Below are 17715 nucleotides of genomic sequence, written 5' to 3'. Positions count from 1 at the left end.
ATGCACAGAAAAGGTAGCTGCAGGTGTGCTGCTTGTGCCAGCAGAAAAGAAATGTGTTTGTGAGCATGAATGATTGGTATGCCAGTGTTTGCAGGGTGCATTTTTGTGGAGCCATGTATGGACCAATGGAGAACACATGAAAATCTGCTCTCAGATATTTTGTTCTTCATGGAATGCAGAGCTGAGCCTGTAGAGTCTTTGGTCACTTGGGAATGCTCATGGACAGGATTTTTTATACTGAAAATTGTAAAACCATCTTGTCTTTCTCATGCCCAAGCAAGTGAGTAATTTCCAGTGGCTGGTAGTGGTTGGTGTAGTTAAGTCCTTGGGAGGTGGGCTGGTAACAACCACCTTTTCCAACAATGGGGCTGTGTAAAACAGTACCTGTAATGTGCACAATGCTGTGCCAGTTGTAGTTTAATGTTTCTCATGGTTCTTGAGAACATTTTCACAGGCAGTGTTGGATGGACTGATAATGAGTTTCATCCCTGAAAAATTGGGCCATTTTTCTTTAATTTTTGCCTGAGTTTGTGATATTGACTGTCCCATCCTTCTGCACTGTACAAATGTCATGGACTGTGATTTCCTCTTGCTGGGAAAGGGCTTTTGGTGCAGTAGCTCCAGCTTAAGGCTCCCTCTGTAGCCCAAGTGTGGGACCAGGGCTTGGCCACACACTGTCCCCTCTGAAGTGGAGCTGCCCCAGCTGCATCCGAGCTGGAGGGGGCATTTTCCAGCACTGGCAACAACTGCTGCCGGGAGGAGTCCTTGATGGGTTTTTATTGCACTCCCATTTTTGAAGCTCCTTCTGTTATTTCATTCACTACAGATGACGTGGTCCAAATGCTAGTCCAAGCTTCATTTGTATTTACTTCATGAATGAAGCCACTTTTGCTTTATCTGAACTTCTTTAATAAATAGCTGCTTTTAGGGAAGCTGGACTTTAGGTCTGAGAGGAATTAACCCAGAAGCAAGAACCGGAGCAATAATTGATGCCACTGTGAAAGGCTTAGCCTGATGTGGGTATCACTTCAGTAAACCCTCTTGCAGGACTGGGGAAATGAAGGTGAAGTGAACTAGAACAGTAGGATTTCACTCTTCTGAATAATGAAAGATAAAGTGATGGCCACACACAAAGGATTAATTTTTGCCCAGTAAATTTAACTTGCAGGAAGTCAATTTCTGCCTTCAGTCAAATGGGTGAAAGACAGAAGATCAATTTTCCATCTGCATTTGGTTTATGGCAGTTTAGGACTTCAGGGGTCCTTTTTATTCTCAGTGCTCACTAGATTTGGAGGCACTTCCTTCTAAATATGTGTTTGAGTCAGAGCAGGGCAACGGGTGGAACTGATTTTGTTAAATCTTATCTCTGTTCATTAATCTCAAATAGTACCATGCCAAAGTGTCTGTATAAAAGCAATTATCATAACCTGTCTTTCTAAATCTGTATGCCACAGCTAATATTTTGGCTTCCTTCCCTCTGATGCTGTCACACTCTGGTGCATTCTGTGTTTTTGCCTTGTAAGACTTCATCCCAGAAGAAAACTCTGGAGGGTATTTCAGGATTTTTTACACTTGCAGCAACTTCCCACCCCAATAATGGATTAAATCTATTTAACTGGGTTAATTGGTGTTAGTGAGAAAAGAAATCTGTTCTGGCAAAGGGATTGGATTGCAAACTGAAGTGACCTGTGTTACCTGGAGTTCTTAAACCTCAGATAACATGATGCAAGGGACTTTGTGTATTATTGTAGCAGGTCTCCTTAACAAGGAGGGATTTTCTGTGCCTGGGGACTTAGCCAAGGAGGTAGAAAGCCTCAGGCTGAGTTTCTGCTGCACACAGCTCTGGCACCAGTTCCTGGTGTGCAGAATGGCAATGAGGGACCTCCCTGGCCCTCAGTAGCATTGCCAGGTGTTTGCAATATTGGTGTGATTTGTGCATTGATAAGAGATGAAGATCTCTTTATATGAGGCTCTTGGATAGGAAATGGGTCAGTGACTCATTGAATGCATGGGATTATCTTCTCTTTATTGTAGAGCTTAACTTTCTTCCTAACTCTTCACAAATCTCAGCTTTGATACCTCTTTATACTGTAAGGAGAAACCAGGCATTTGAATTACTCTTTCTATGATTCCTTTTCTCATTTTTGAACTGAAATCGAGTTACTATTTACTCTTTAGCATTTCCTACGAAGATAACTGATAATATTTAATATTGATTTATTGCCTGACAGAACAATCTTAGAGAGTTGCATTGTAATGCTTAAAAGTATTTAACTAGTGAAGTTGTCCTCAGGGTTGAGCTCCATTTTCCCACCTTGCTGCTTTCACACAATAAGCGAAGGGCACAATGTGACTTCTTTTCCATAAAAAGGCTGTTCCCCACAAATAAGATGAGTGAGACTGGCACTTTTTTAGTTACTTGAGAACTTTCTGTAAGAATCCTCTGCCTGTGTTTAGGAAGCCCATTGCAGTTCACCATTGCCTCATCTTGGTGGCTTTGGGTTTGTGTGTGGTGTCATGGTGGGCTATTAATGAAACTTCTTCAATAAGTTCAGTAAATTTAATTTAAAGAGACTAGGACCTTGAAGATACTGCCCTGTAGCTTGTTTATTTTTGGTTATTTCAGATGACTGTGAAAGCATACTCAGTTCATTTAGGCACAGTACCTTTGTGACTAAACTAAGAAATCAATCAATAAGTAGAAGGTAGATTCTTTAATTATTTCCTCTGTACATTGCATAGTGCTGAATTAACTTACTATGCAATTCCTTATGGCATGAGGTGTAGCAGTTAGGAAAAATGAAGTCCATTATTTATGAACAGGCATTGAGGCCATTACCAACTGCTTGCAGATTCCTGGTTACAGGCTTTCTAAAAGGATAATACAATTCTGTGAAGGTTCCAAGTAAAACTTGCAGGGATTATTCTGTAAAAAGTCCTTAGCCAAATGAGGTGTAAAAATTCCTAAGGTTTGTTATTTTAATTAGTCATTAAGTGCACTTTTTTTTTCCTTGAGAAAAGAAAAATTCTTTTTCTGTGGAAAATGCACATGGCTCCTACTTAAAAATAACTTCAGAGTGACAAAATGCCCTGTGTCTTAGGAACTCTCAGGAGATCAAAACAGATAGGCAGAATAAACTCTTGGATTTCTCTTGATGTGTTTTACTGAAGCTACAATTTCTTTCTGAGCATGACATCCTCATGGAATATGGAGCATAAAATAGGAATCACATTTTTCATAAAAGCATTGTGTTCCTAGAAAGGTTATGTGGATAGTCTTCATTAACATGTTCTCAGTTCTTGCCTGAGCCATGGAATTCCTGTAGGAGCAGGGCTAGTTCTGTTTGTAGTGTTTGTTTCCATTTGCCAGCTCAGTGTTATATTGTAAGTAGAAATTCTAGCAATGGCTACAGTTTTCAGATGCTGTGGAGGTGTAGATTTGATAACTATTTCATTGGTAAGGTATTGATGATACTTTCTGGAGTTAGTAGTGAAATGCTCTAAGAGATGTTTATTCAGGATCATGGTGCAGTAAGAAACTCATTATGGAAATTTTAAATTGAAGCTTTGCCTGTCAGGGTGGGAGGATTTCTGTCCATAGGTGCTCGTATGTTCATGTCCAGATGTTCTAAGTGAAGGCAAAGTTGTTGAAGTGATGGTGGCCAACATCAACAGTGTATTTCTTTGTCAAGTTATTAGGAACTGTATCATGATGTGTGTTACTGTGATAAATCTTTTCAGCTAGAGAAAACAAAAGCCTGAAAAAGCAGTTTTTATAATCAAAGTGGCTGGATTGGGTGGAACCAAGGTGCTTGGTTCAGTTGTTGCTTTGCCTTCCCTGTGGGTGCAGTAAGATACTTACAGATGCTCTAAATCAAACCCTAGTCACAAACATTTAAGTATTTTTAATTAGTGTCCTTAGAAAACTCTCTGTACTAGTCCAGAAAAAGTGTTAAAATTGTCAGCAGCTATACTCTGTGCTTGGTAGCAAAAGAGGAATCCCAGATTACCACTTTGTAACAAAAACACCCTGATGGAGGCATGATCGTTTCCACTGCTGAAAGAGCTGTTGTGGTTCAGGTTCAGACTCCTCTTGCAGTGGCAAAGGCACAGCCACACTCAAACCAGATTTAGGAAGGATTGGAAGCTGCTTTAGGCTTCCTTGAGAGAGCACCGATTGATATTGTGTATTGTTTCTTCCCTAAAACTCAAGGTGACAATGTTTCATTCTCTTCCCCATTTCATTAGTGTTAGGAGCCAGAACTGGTAGCAGTCCGGAAGGTAAATGGGAAGAGAAAACCTAGCAGGGTTTTTTTTTTTTTTTTCAGGTAAAAATTGATTTCTGTGGGGAACTGGTTGTAATGTGTGTCTTCACCCTTTTTTTTAAACCTGGTGATTTTTTTTGAACCTGGTGATTAATTATATTCCACTGTTTAAGTAATATCTTTCCTGTTTCATATTTTTTTTTCTTTTCAAAAATAAAAAGTCTGTATTTTTCTATTCCTACACCTACACTTGAAGTACATTTTGGCAGGATATCTGAATTTGAAATATGAAATAAGTTTTCTGAACTGTGTGGCTAGCTAATATCAATCCAAATTGGTTACCTAACAAGGAAAAGCATCAGAAGATTTTTGTTGAAGGGTCTACTGAAAGAATAGCATCATCCTAAAGCTCAGCAATGTCAGCCTAAATTCATCTTACAGCACATCTGTTATATGCACTATCTTGGATTATTTAGCTTGAGATCAGAGGGAGATGTTTTAAGTTTTTGATTTCCTCTCTTGTTTGTTTTCCATGTGTACTTGACACCGTATTAGTTTTAATTTTATGAATGGCTTGGAAGGGCAGGCCTCATTGATTTCCTGTGGTGGTGGAACTCATAAAGCATTGGGCCCTTCTGGAGCTGTTCCTGTTGGTGGGGTGTCCCCAGCACTTCCCTGGCACGGCTCTGCCCCGTGCTGGGAGGAGAGAGGCTGCTCTGCTTTGTGCCCTCCAAGGCTCGGCAGGGGACCAGGCTGCAGCTCTGGCAGCTTGCTGTGCTGGGTTCTGCCCTTCCAATGGTGCTGTGCTGCTTCTCTGCTCTCTGCTGAGATGCCCCAAACACAGTGAAGGAATCAGCATGGTGAGAATTATGTAGCATCGTGTCTCAGTATTCCTCTCAGCTGAGGAGGCTCATCAGCTGCTCCTGCAGAACCAGCTTTAAGGTGGTTCCTAATATAATACAGGGTTTTTTCCTGTGTTAAGAGGCTCTGTTATTCTGGAGTGAGGGAGTTTCACCCGAACTAAAAGTTTCTTAAGGAAGGAACATTTGTCTCAGGTTGACAGCCTGTACCAGGGCATTCACCTCCAAGCCTTCAGTACAAGTTCTTGGGAAGCCCAGCATGGGGTGAAGTCACAGGTTGTTCTTCTCCCCACTTCATCTAGCATGTGGCAGGGAGAAGAAGATAGCGTTTCTGCCTTTTGCCACAGAAAGCAACCAGCTCCCCAGATTTGTGGAAATCCAGTACCTTGCCATCTTAGCTGCTACTCCATAGACTTAATTGCGTTAATTTTTTGGTATCTTCCTTCCTAGTGTAAGTTTGGTGCTTTTGTCTTGAAAGTGATGCTGATTTATCTGTCTTTTAGCAAATCTTCTTGTGTTTACCACTCTAGAGGGAGGAGAGACAGATTCTAATCTCGCATCTTTAATGCACCAGCCTAGGAATGTATCTCCATTTGTTTCTTAAATACAAACAAATAATTATTAATGCATTTCTCTAAACCTGGTGGCTTCAAGGTATTTCCATCCACTGGCTAACATAAACCTGTTGTGCACTTATGATAAACAGTGATGAACAGTCTGAACTGTAAGGTCTTCCAAATTATTACCTCTGAATATTAAATATTTCATGTCATGTTTACCATGAAAATCTTAGTTGCAGAAGGTATGGTTGAGACACTTTTAGGCATTTTTTATTAGCTGTTCATGTCAGCACTAACATATGCATATGTGCTAAAGATAGAATGCAAATTACCTGTTCTATGCTGTAACCATGTTTCTAGTTATTGTATTCTTAGAACTTCATTTTTCGTGGTTTCTGGTCGATCAAGAGCAGCAAAATGGGAGTGAGGACTTGGAAGAAAAAGTGGCTTTCAATGCTACTTTTTGATACGCTTATATTTGCTTGTTATTTTGTGTCTGCAAAGAATCAGATGCAAACCTCCCCTTTTTAGTTTGGTGCGTTTGCATCTGTGGTTCCTGTTGGATGTAAGGAAAAGGGAACGGCCGTTTAACAGCAGAGCAGGTTTCAATGCATGACTCAAGCAAAGTGTGCCAGCCCAGAGAAGCCAGTTGCTTCTAAGAAATGCAAATCCCATGTAAAATGGGAAGGAATAGAAATGCACCGTTGGAAATGTGCTATTTTAAAATTAAAATGTGATTAGAGACAGTGTGAAATTGTGTTAACGTTGACAACTGTGGGTCTGTTCTCAGGAACAGTCACTGCAGCTTGGAGGGCTGAACGTTTTCAGCTGCCGGGTTCCTCGCTCAGGGCTCATTGCTGCACATGGCTGGGGCTTTCCTAGCCAAGTGGTAAAGCTGTGAGTCTTCCAGTACTTATTCCTCCTGCTTTGTTTCCTGCATGAGCCATTCTTCCTTCACAGACCAGTTGTACCCATTTGGCTGGCACTGTTGGACCCAGTTGGTTCCAGACACAGAATTTCTTACGGATGCCCTTGGATTGGTAATGCTCTGTAGCAAGTGGACAGGCAGTGTTTGAGGTGCAGGGCTTAGGCAAGGCTGCCCTTTTCTGAGCGCTGAACTGTTTTTCTCTGACCCTGCACTATAGGAGTCTTGTGCTTTTAGCAAATTGGAGTCCCACTGGAATGAGTGTGGCTGGACCAGCCATGCCTGGGACATTTGGGACTGTCCCCACTTGGGTCAAAAGATGTGCATAGCCAGGTAAACAAAAGTCAACCTGTGGTTTAAGTAGAGACAAATACCCATTTATATCAAGGGCTGGAGTTGCCTACCTGGCTTACTGCTTTTGTTTTCAGGTAGAGATGAAAAATGTTGCAGTGTGCAGTAATCCAACCACTTGATTCATGGCAGTGTCAAGCACTTATCAGTTTGATTTTGCATGTGATAGACTGAACGCATTTTACTGAGTGAGCTGCTGATGAAAACATGCACTTCTCCCCTTTTTAATGTCCTTGAAGTAACCTCTGTGCTTGAAGGATGATATTAGTTTATGCTCACTTCTTTATTCAGATCTGAATAAAGTAGAATATAACTAATGTTAGTGTTTCCTTACTGCTCTAATTGTGACCTTCTTTTGGGCACCATCTCATAAAAAGAGCACATACCCATTTGTAATGTGTAAACAACAAAGTTTGTGGCTTTAGTCTTGAAATAAAGATGTCATATTTAAGATTCATGATGGGTTTTTGTATTTTTTTTCATTTTGCATAATTATCCAAGCCTTATAATTAACCTTTTCATTTAGCTGAAATAAGTCATTTAAGTAGGCAATCATCTAATATGTGTTTATTATATGTAAAAATTGAATATAGAAGTTATGGAGTGCCTTTAAGTTCTTCTTACTGTTTTCTTTTCCTCTGACATAAATTATTCTTCTGGTTGCAGGCTGAAAATGTTTGTACTTAACAGCAATGACAAGGAAACTGAAAAGTTTTCTGCATTTATTTCTGACTTCTTTTTCCACTTTAGCAATTTATAGTGGCAATGGGTATTTTACTAAATGGAAAAAGTGTTCTGGAAGAGATAATAACTTAGTTCTATATGAAGATTCACACTTTGTTTTTAATGCTCAGCATTATGGGTTGATTTTTTTGTGATGAATAGATACATTTATGCAAGACAACCAAACCTTAATTTGATGGTAGCATTTGTCCAAAGCCTGGTTGTTGCTTCTTGAAGAGTATTCCTTTAGCTACAACTTTTGTTATCCGCTGTGGTTGTTAATTTCTTAATTTTCATTTTCTTGTGTGCTTCTAACACTGATGGAAAAAAATAAAAAAAAATCAGGCAATCCCTGCTACCATGCACTGTGCTGGAAGCAGGTGGAAGACAGATGGAGGTTACTGGGGACTCCCAGTGTGCAGCATTTACTTCTATACAGCTCCAACAGAACACAAGCCTTGCTTATAAATGCTCTTAAACCCCAGTATCCTTAAACAGTCAAAAAAGCTCTTGTTTGGCCCTTGAATTGCTCAAAGAGTACATTGTGAGGTAATTTGCTATAAGGATCTCTTGAAATAATTTCAGTGTATTCACTGTTGGTTGGTCTTTCTAAAGCAATCCTATTATCAGGATGTGAATTTGATGTATGTACAAGGCTCAAATTAGGTTCAAGACTGAATTTTTTCTTTTCACTGCATGCTTTAGCTACTCAGTCAGTGCTTTATCAATCAAGGTTTTATGAAAGTGAAAATTACTTCTTTATTGTTTTCTTTAAGGGTATTATTCTTTTCCTACCTGACCAGTCCTCAGCTTGCCACATCACTCCTTAGTGCTAATTTCCCTTTTAGATGTATCCAGTCAAGTCACCATTTTAGATTCACAAATAGCTCTCTATTAACTTCGGCTAAATCTATTGCATAATCTTCTGTGTAATACAGTGGTATTGATCACTCAAAAGATTAAGTAGATCTTTATGTTTTCAGACACTTTCAAAAATTATTTGGCCAAGTTAGTGAGACTGAAACTGTAGTACAATTTGTCATCTAAAATGGCAAAAAATCATTCAGAGTTAAGGATGTAACATTCCTGGATGTGTTTTATGAGATTCTTTTAATCACTGGCTGTGCCAGTGGCTTCCTATGGGTCAGCAGTGATTTTATTTCATGACAGGTTTTAGCTCTTAAAAAAACAACAAAAAACAACTGGTTGCCAATCTGCATTATCCTTCTTGCTTTAAAAAAGTGGTGATTCATATTATCCACTCCTAAGATACCTCTTAGGATTTGCTGTGGCTGTGGGAGTTCAGCTGAGAGAGTCCTTCAGACAGAAACTGCCAAAGCTTGCTACTTTAATAATTATTCCTAGTGCAAGTTACAGGCTTAAGCCTATTATTAGCTTGCATACAAAAAAAACCCCTAAATATATAATTTGACAACCAACTCCTACAAATTACCCATTATCCATCTCTTTAAAAACTGTGAGCACTTCTGTATTCAGGCCAGTTTCATGCTTGTTCTTAGTCACTGTCATGGGGCTCTGTGTTAATTTGACTGGAGCTGGCAGATGCAGGGTGTGCTGCTGAACGTGCTGGCCAGAACCTCATCTGAGGTTAGTTTGCAAAGAAATAATACAGGATTTGTTTTCAGACAAGCAGACTTTGGGTTCAAGTGTTTTCCTTTCCTTGCATTCATCCAGTGGCCAGCTGCATGAGCATCTCTCCAGTTTTAGGGCTGTACTTCTGTTTGGATCTCCAGGTTTAAACCTGAACTTCCAAGTTGAAATGCCTGAGATTTCAAAGCCCACTAAAGAACAGGAGTAAGTTTTTTCTTTGTTTTTCCATTCTTAAGTAGAGCTATTCTGTCAGAAGTTCGTGTGTGGTATGGGGCGGCTGTTTTATTCAGAAAGTCCATATCTGACAGGACTGAATGAAGTCTGGGGACAAAGAGGGTTACTTTCCTCTGTCCAAGGAAAGTGAAAGAATACTTTCAAGTGTTTCTTCTTTTGTTTTCCTGCATAATGGTATAAAGGCTTTCTTTTACAACCCATGGATTGAGTTCAAGGCTGCTCAATAGCATGTCTGGCTCTGGCCTTTCATGTTTTTGAACACAGATCCACAAAGGAAATGAGAAGGGAGCAAGGGATGCTTCCTTCTGCAAGTTAGTCCAAACTCAAGAGCTGCAATTCAGCAGGCTGAGTGAGAGACTCCAGGTCATGAGGCTGGGACAGTGCCATGCTGGGACAGGTCACAGGGAAAGGGGCTGTGACTTGGTGATACTGCTGAAGGGCCAGGTCTGCTTCCATGTAAAGCTCTCCTAGAAGATCTCCTTTGGGGTCATGGCTGTTCTTTATCAGCAGAGGCTGGCTGGTTGTGCCTGACGTGTGAATGACAGCATTCCGACCCTCAACTACATTACTCCACACAGGGAGCACAAGGTTGGAGCCACTGGAGAAGCTTCCTGTTTACACAGCAGACACCAGCTGAAAAATAAGTGGTAAAAAAACCCCAATGAATAGTGGAGTGCATCAGGGAAGGTTCATTTCTTCAGTTCTTCTTCAGTTTCCCATGTTGGAGAAAGGAAAGATGTGAACCAAGCTCACTGTATTGGGAGCAGCATGACTGAGCTGCTCAGAGTTAAGAAAAGAGTGGTCAGAGGTCAAGGGGATGGCAAGCCTTTCGTAAGGGTTGAAAGGTATTAAAGGTCCTGGTAGCACTTACCTGCTTGAAAGGAGAAGATTAGGTCCTGACATTGACATTGGTTGGATCATTGGAAACACTGAACTCGTTTTGAGAGTGCTGATGCCACCTGCTTTAAGAGGGAACTTCTGTCTTCCATTCTAAGACAGTGTTGCCATTTATTTCAAGTGCTGGCTGTAATGGCTGAGAAAGCCATCGAAAATTTGTGCCTAGCAGAGCAAATAATTGCATAAGGATCAAGCCTGTAATCACTCTGAATAAAAACTGGAACATTTGAACTTGAAAACACAGAGTTCTGCTTGTAAAATATCTCCTTACTTCATGATCATTGACATTACCATTGGATTATAAAGACTGTAACATTTCTATCTGATGATTTTTTGTTCCCTTCTTTGCTGTACAGGTAATTGGTAGAACCACATAATGCAAAGAGCAAGAACTGACCAGCAAAAGCCCCTTTTCAACATGTATTCCTGATGGAAAATAATGGTGTCCAGAAGCAGGCTAGGATGATTTCTAGAGGTTGGCTTCGTTTTTCTGTGGATTTGAACCAAATTAATTAAACCTGGCTAATTCCAGGTGTCACCATTAGGGTTGTAAAGGGTGGAGAATCCTACTGTGTTTAACCATGTGAAGAAACTAAGCTTTTATTTCTTCCCTGATTAAAAGGCTCTCCTCTTGTGATTTTGGTATTGACCTTTTAATTTTTTTTTTTTTAGCAGAATGGTTAGAGTAGATTGGAAGGAAAATTGAGATGTGAAGTCATGGCTGATGCACATACTCCAGTCTCCATCCCAGGCTTTGCCAAGCAGCAGTTGGTTTGCATGTTCACTATCTGTCTCTGTAGCAGGTATTGCAGTTAGACAGTGCCTTTGGAAATAGCAAAGTGAGTTAGATGAAGACTTGCAAAACCTTTGAATGTATTTAGTTGGAGAGCAGTAATGAGGTGAGAAAGGATAAACAGTAGTGCAGATGCTGCCTGTTTGTTCCAAATAATTGAAGTGCCATAGTGAGAAGAAGTCAGCTGGTCTCTTGTAGAGTACTTAACAACCAGTGCACTGTGCTGGTTCCTTTCCCATGCAATCCCCAATTGTTGTTCTTAGTCCTGGCCTATGTGTGGGAAGTAGTATCTGTTGAAGTAATTTTGTAAGAAAAAAATCTGTTAAACTGGGTCACAATTACAATGAATCTTTTATAATCCATTTACTCCTGATTTATTACTTTGTGAAGCAAAAAAGTAACCCAGTGCATCATGTCCTCCAGAGCTTTGTCAGTAAAACCTGAGTAAAATGTTAAATTTTGAAGCACTTGAGAATTTTTTCCCCAATTACATTACTGGCCCTAATAGAAAAATAAAAGCTGAAATAAGAGCATTAAGGCATTTTGTTGAAGAGAAATCATACTCTTGTCTATGTTGCAACATGAACTGCTGGTGCTTTACTTTGTATTTGGGGAGCAACTGGGGTTGGAGTATAGCTTTAAACTGAGTAATGGAGTCTTGGACTCTCATGGAATGGCTGTCATCAACTATGACATTATGTCCTATTTTAATTTCACTGAAAAACTGGTGATGGATGTAAGATGAATCTTGCAGTTTGACCTCCTTTTTTGACCTTTATCTTTGGGAGACTCAGAGAAAACCTGAAAGTGAGACTATAAACTAGAGCGAGCTTTGCTAATGAGACCTGGTTACTTGCATTTGTTTGCATGCCTTCAGTGGTGAGGTGAAATCTACTTAAACTCTGAATTGTCTCCCCATGTGAGGCCTTTCATTTTATCTGTTGTATCCAAGGTCACAGCATGGATCACAGCTTGACGTTTTTATTGGTTTGTAAAATACTGTATTTTAATTTCTGGTATTGTCTTAATTTGTCTTCACTTGCTTTTAAAGGCTCAATTGACAAGCAAGGTAGGGTGACAGTCTCTAGGAATTTTTGTTATTAACATGTTTTGTTTAGTGCAAAGAAGCTCCAGTGTATTTGACTTTCACAGTTAGTGAAAATCTTGCTTTGTTTGTGTACTGTTCACCCTGGGTCCAAGTCAGGAAATATGCTTTGGACACTTCCAGATTGGAGTTATTCTTTCCACCTGATTTGAAGAGTGGTGTATCTTATTCACAAAGCCCTATGCCATTAAAGGATCACACTCAATATTGTTCACCCATATGGCTTGCATGTCATCAATTGTTTTGCTGCCTCAAGGCCATTTTACACATGGTTGGACAGTTAAATGTTTAAAATGATTTTGGGAAGGGCCAGGAGCCATAAGAGTCATTGGATTCCTTACTATTGTGTTTGAAATGTTACAAGCAGCACTTGTGTCCTGTGCATCTGAGGAATGTGGGTAGGATAGATCATCCAGCCAAGGGTGGAGGGGCACTTCTGCAGTTCCTCTGTGACGAGACCTCATTAGCAACACTCAGTTCAGCCTTGGTTAAGCCTGCTGGCAAATGTGCCATCTGCTTGCAAACAGTCTTGGATCCTGCCAGCCCTGTGTTCAAAGGCATCCCTTGGATCTGTCCGAGCAGCCAAGTCCCGAGAAGACGCGCACGGAGGTGACAGTTGTGATCCCAGGGAGCATCATACAGGGATCACTGAGGTGTGAATAAACTCAACAAAAAGGGAAGCAAAGCCCACACATAATGTAAAATTAATCCGTGAGTTCTGTGAAGTTATTCCAAGAAAACATATGTACAACATAGTAGCACTCAGGTGAAGTAGGCAAGAAGAGGCCTCAATTATAGCAAGTAAAGTAAGTGGTGGAGGTTATGGATATGTATTATCATGCCTGGGAGCTGAGACTAGCTGAAAATAAAGCAGTTTTGTGAAGAAATTTCTCCAAGAGCAGATTATTGTGTAGTGGTTTCCTGAAGCTTCACTACAGCTTTACATTTATAAGTCTCTGTTTTCAGGGGTAGGATATTGAACCAAATAGCTGACTAGTCCAATCTGATATTCCAGATCTACTTTGAAAAAAAAAGGAGGCTGAGCAGAAGGATACTGCAGCGTAAATCATGATAGCAGAAAATTGTGTTAAATGAAAAAGTTATTTAGGGTTCATATAGGAAGGACGTGGAATGAAGCATTTTTATTGCAGATAAGAAAATGCATAAAGCAAAAAAAGCATTGTTTAATTGTGTGGAAGATTGAAGTTAAGCATTTGAGATTTTAATGAGTCAGGAATATGGAGCACAAATACACTGATATTTCAGTTTGGAAATATTTTGCTGCTTTCTTTCTTTGGCTGAAATGCTGTGCCGTATGTGAATTCTAAAAATACCACTCTCAAGTCCTGTTGTCAAAATAGTTTTCTTTTCCTTTAAAACAGCACATAACAAACATTGGCATTTTCACCGCCCGAAATTACGTTCATGTGTAATTATGCATTTTAGCTATGCAATCTTAACTTATGTTAAGAACCAGGAGAGGTAGGTTTGTTAAATAAAGTGCAGTCAGTCTGTCTGCAGGGCTCTGCTTGGCCCTGCTCACCTGCTTTGACTGTTAATAGAGGCTGCTCCCCATGTGATGATGTTTCATTTTGAGTGGAGGCTCTCTGTGTAATGTTAGGGACAGAAATAGGAATGAAGTTGGCAAATTTAGAACTAGCAATATTTTAAGGTGAGGTCTTTTTCTGTTTAACTTGCTGTCGTTTCATATGTGGAAACTTTGGAAACTTGGTGGTGGTGTTGATGGTGGTGGTTTGGGGTGTGTTTTTGGAAGGTTGGTTGTCCCACATCCTCCTATTTGATGCAGAACTGTGGCCCTGTGTTTAAGTCTTTGGTTTTCCCAGCTGCTGACTGAGGCCTTGTACACACTGGAGTGATCAGTGCTGTGTTCTGGGTTTGTAGGAGTGAGGTTTGTCACAGCAACTTATGACCAGAGAAAGAATATTTCACCCATTTATTCTCCAGCAGTGAATTTCCTATAAAAATATCACAGGAATAATTTTTTCTTTACCTGTGTGTAAAGGAAATCTACCTGTCTATATTAAAAAATGTATTTATAAGGAAAAAAAGTCCCTCTCTGTTTGTGAAAGGTTTTTGGTGAGAAACTGCAACCCCCTTTTTATGTTTCAGGTCCAGTTATTTCTTTTTCTTCCTTTTAAAATTGAGTGATCTGCATTGTCACTCCTAATTCCGTACAACAATGCAGGTCCTGTTTCAATCCTGTTTAGAACAATAAGATATCCAATTTGCTGCTAAATGGCTTGACAGACTCTTTAGTTCTCCATGAGCTCCGAGTGAGTGTCAGACCTTCCAACGTCCTATTCGTGTGTCAGCTGCAATTTTATAGATGCTCTTTACCCCTGTAAGTAGATAAAGACATTAGATGGCAAAGAGAAAGTGTTTGGTGGTATTGTCTTCTGGAAAGAAAGGCAATTAAATGTTTACAAAACTCTCATGTCAATAAGACAGAGTTATTAATGTTTTATTTTTGTGAAGAAAGACTTGAAATTCTTTCAGCTTCAGAATAGAAGAATTGCATCATAAAATCCCGACACTAAATTAGGAAGGGATTATGCTGAAGAGAAAGCCCCATTCATTGCTCAGAAATCCTATCACAGACAGAGGGAGAGGATCTTTACCGTTGGCTGAAGGGACTGGAGATTTTGTGCATGATGTATTGCACCGTTTTGTGACAGATGCTCATTGTTTAGTGACTTTTATACTTCAGCTAAATTTGTACAGCTCCCTTTGCTAACAAAGAATAATTATTAGAGTTAATATGCCATCAGCAATGCACATTATAGGCTTACTGGATTTGAGAGCTTATTTAACATTTTTAAGAAAACCAAAACCCCTTATTGAAATAGGTGTATTTTCCTTTTCTCCACCTACAAAATAATAAGCAAACAAATGTGAAAATGCAGAAAGAGGGAAATTGGCAAACTCATTCTTTGAAAAGGAATCAGATTGTTTGTGAGTTGTACAGCTACTGTCTAACACTGTGCCTGATGATCGTAATTGGTCTTTCAAACAATATATACAAATTAATTGACATTTCTATCTGGCATTCGTCTAAGATGTAAATATGGGCTTTGATTGCAATTCAAATTAGTCTGAAATTTAATATCTGGTTATAATCAGAATTGCTAAAGATGTCTAGCTAATTTAATTGACATAATTGTTATAACATCTCTAATTTTATGTTGATGTCTGAGGTAATGACTGCTGAGTCACCTCTGCTTTGGGAAGCTTTTATAATAAAAATGAGCTTACACAGGACTCAGTTGAAAACATGTGGAAAAAGAGAGTTTATATCAGTTTTTCTCTCTCTTTTGGTAGGTTGCTGGAGGGGAGTGAATGAAATCTGGAGGTGTACAGGGGTATACCAGCCCTATCATTCTCTAGTAAAGATCAGCTTGAAAAAGCAAATGGCTCATTTACTGGACTGAATCATTGTTACTTATTTACAGGACCAAAATAGTTTCCTTCACATAAAAAAGCCTTCAGCAAGTTCTCCTCAGATAGGAGGATTTATTTATGAAGTCTCTCTGGGATAATGTGGGATGATTCACTGTTTTTGCTACTTGCCAAAAATGACTCCAGCAGATTAGGAGAATTTAAACTACTGTAAGTAGTAGATAACTTGTTAAAGTAAGCCAGGGACCTAATTCAGCTGAAAATGCTGAAGGACAGTTAAAAATCTACCTGATGAAGACAGCTTGCTGGTGGCAGGCTCTGCTGGTTGGCTGCTGACATCCCTGTGTTGCTACAACCAGTCCAAGTTTCTTGGGTGGGAGTGACTTTCCAATGCAGAAATGAGGACACTGCCATTCCCCAGCCTTCCCTCTGATGCAAAAGCTTAAAAATTTTCTTTAGTCGGCTGGAGTAGAGCTGAGCATGGGTTTATGAGCTAAAATTATCTTGATTGCTTGACCCTGGAGATCGGTCCCTGACTTTGAGTTCACCCCATGTCTCCAGCTGAGGACAAACGCGTGATTGTGTGTGGAAGATGAGAAACCAAACTGACTGCTTAATTCAGGATGTGCTGACAGACAGACCCTGTTCCTGATTTGGGGAGGAGGGAAGTGGGGGAAGCTGCAGAAGGAAGAGAGGAGCTGTTGGCAGCTGTACAGCTCTGGGGGCTGAGGGCACTGCAGGCTGTGCCTGAGTGCTCAGAGCAGGGCTCAGGGGGCAGCCATCTACCTGACTAGAACCTGGGGTGTTTTCCTTCACTTCTTTGAGTGTTTTATGTCTTAACCCTTGAAAGGTGAAGATCCAGTACAAAGGTAGTGATTGCCAAGATTTATTTTATCCATGCTCTGTGTCTGTCTGGATTCCATTTGCAGAGGGTTTCTCATTTCTAGTGGACTACTTGAGTTTAGGCTTTATGTGCTGTTCTCAAAATTCAGATGTTCTCTATCAACATAATGTTTGTCTAACAAGCTATCCATCCTGCTGCTCTTGGATTTTCAGTAAGCTTTTCAAATGTCTGAGAAGATAAAGCTTTCCTTAGAACAGAAATTATCTTCTTCACTCTAGTCGGGTGCCTTTTTTTCTTTCCTGATTTGGCAAGTGCCAGCACATGATATCAGATGTGAGAAGATCCATTCACTACCTTGCCAAAGATGCAGGCATTTTGCAAATAGTGGGATATATCCAGGCTGTGCTGCTACAGTGGTTGTTGTCACCTCTGGCCTTGTCAGAGAGGATGGTCACAATGTTTGTGGGCAAACCATCCCACCTTCATGCTTTTGTAGGTGCTATGGAGGGGCAGTATGTCAGGTATTATTGGAATATTGTTTTAAAATAGGAAGAGTGGATTAATATTCCCCAGGGAACAGCAGGGGGGTCTGCTGCTGTCTCCATCTGCTTGTGTCTCTCCCTGAGAGATGAACCTTGTTGTGCTCAGGAGCAGCATTTTCACAGAGGTAACCATCATTGCTCTGACATCAGGTGTCTAATAATAACTGCCTGGCAAGTCATCCTCTCTTCTGTTTCACCCACTCTTAGTCACTACACCAGTTTCTGTAGGCTACAAGTAGTAGGCTATTTATTAAAAGCAGTAGCTGGTGAAAAAAGGTTTTCTTAATCAAGTTTCTCCTGCCAAGATTGTAAAATCAGACCCATTTTAGGTGCTTTGAATCTTGTCCAAGTCAGATTACTTGGCAACTCGTGTTACCTCAGCTGCTTCCATACCTTCCACTCACATTCCAGGTGCTGAGGAGCACCGTTTGAAAATTTATGGTTATTAAAACAAATCCCTTATAATTCTTTGTAAGGGAATAAAGGTATTTGGGTAGCATCCTCCCTGTGTCCATTCACATCTGGCACTGCATTTCATGGTAGAGAGTCTTCATTTACTCTGAAGGAGAGGGTCAAGGTTATCTGAGA

General features: G+C 40.1%; 1 protein-coding gene across 5 annotated transcripts in view; it reads left to right on the top strand.

Moving 5' to 3' along the window:
• The window catches only part of DIP2C (disco interacting protein 2 homolog C), a 310694-nt gene that overhangs the window by 36082 nt on the left and 256897 nt on the right, over positions 1-17715 (top strand). The gene's annotated exons all lie outside the window — the stretch shown is intronic.

This window comes from Camarhynchus parvulus, chromosome 2 (assembly GCF_901933205.1).
Source record: "Camarhynchus parvulus chromosome 2, STF_HiC, whole genome shotgun sequence".
NCBI lineage: Eukaryota > Metazoa > Chordata > Aves > Passeriformes > Thraupidae > Camarhynchus > Camarhynchus parvulus.
The sequence above is the reverse complement of the archived record's forward strand: the minus strand, read 5'-3'. Positions and strand labels throughout refer to the sequence as shown.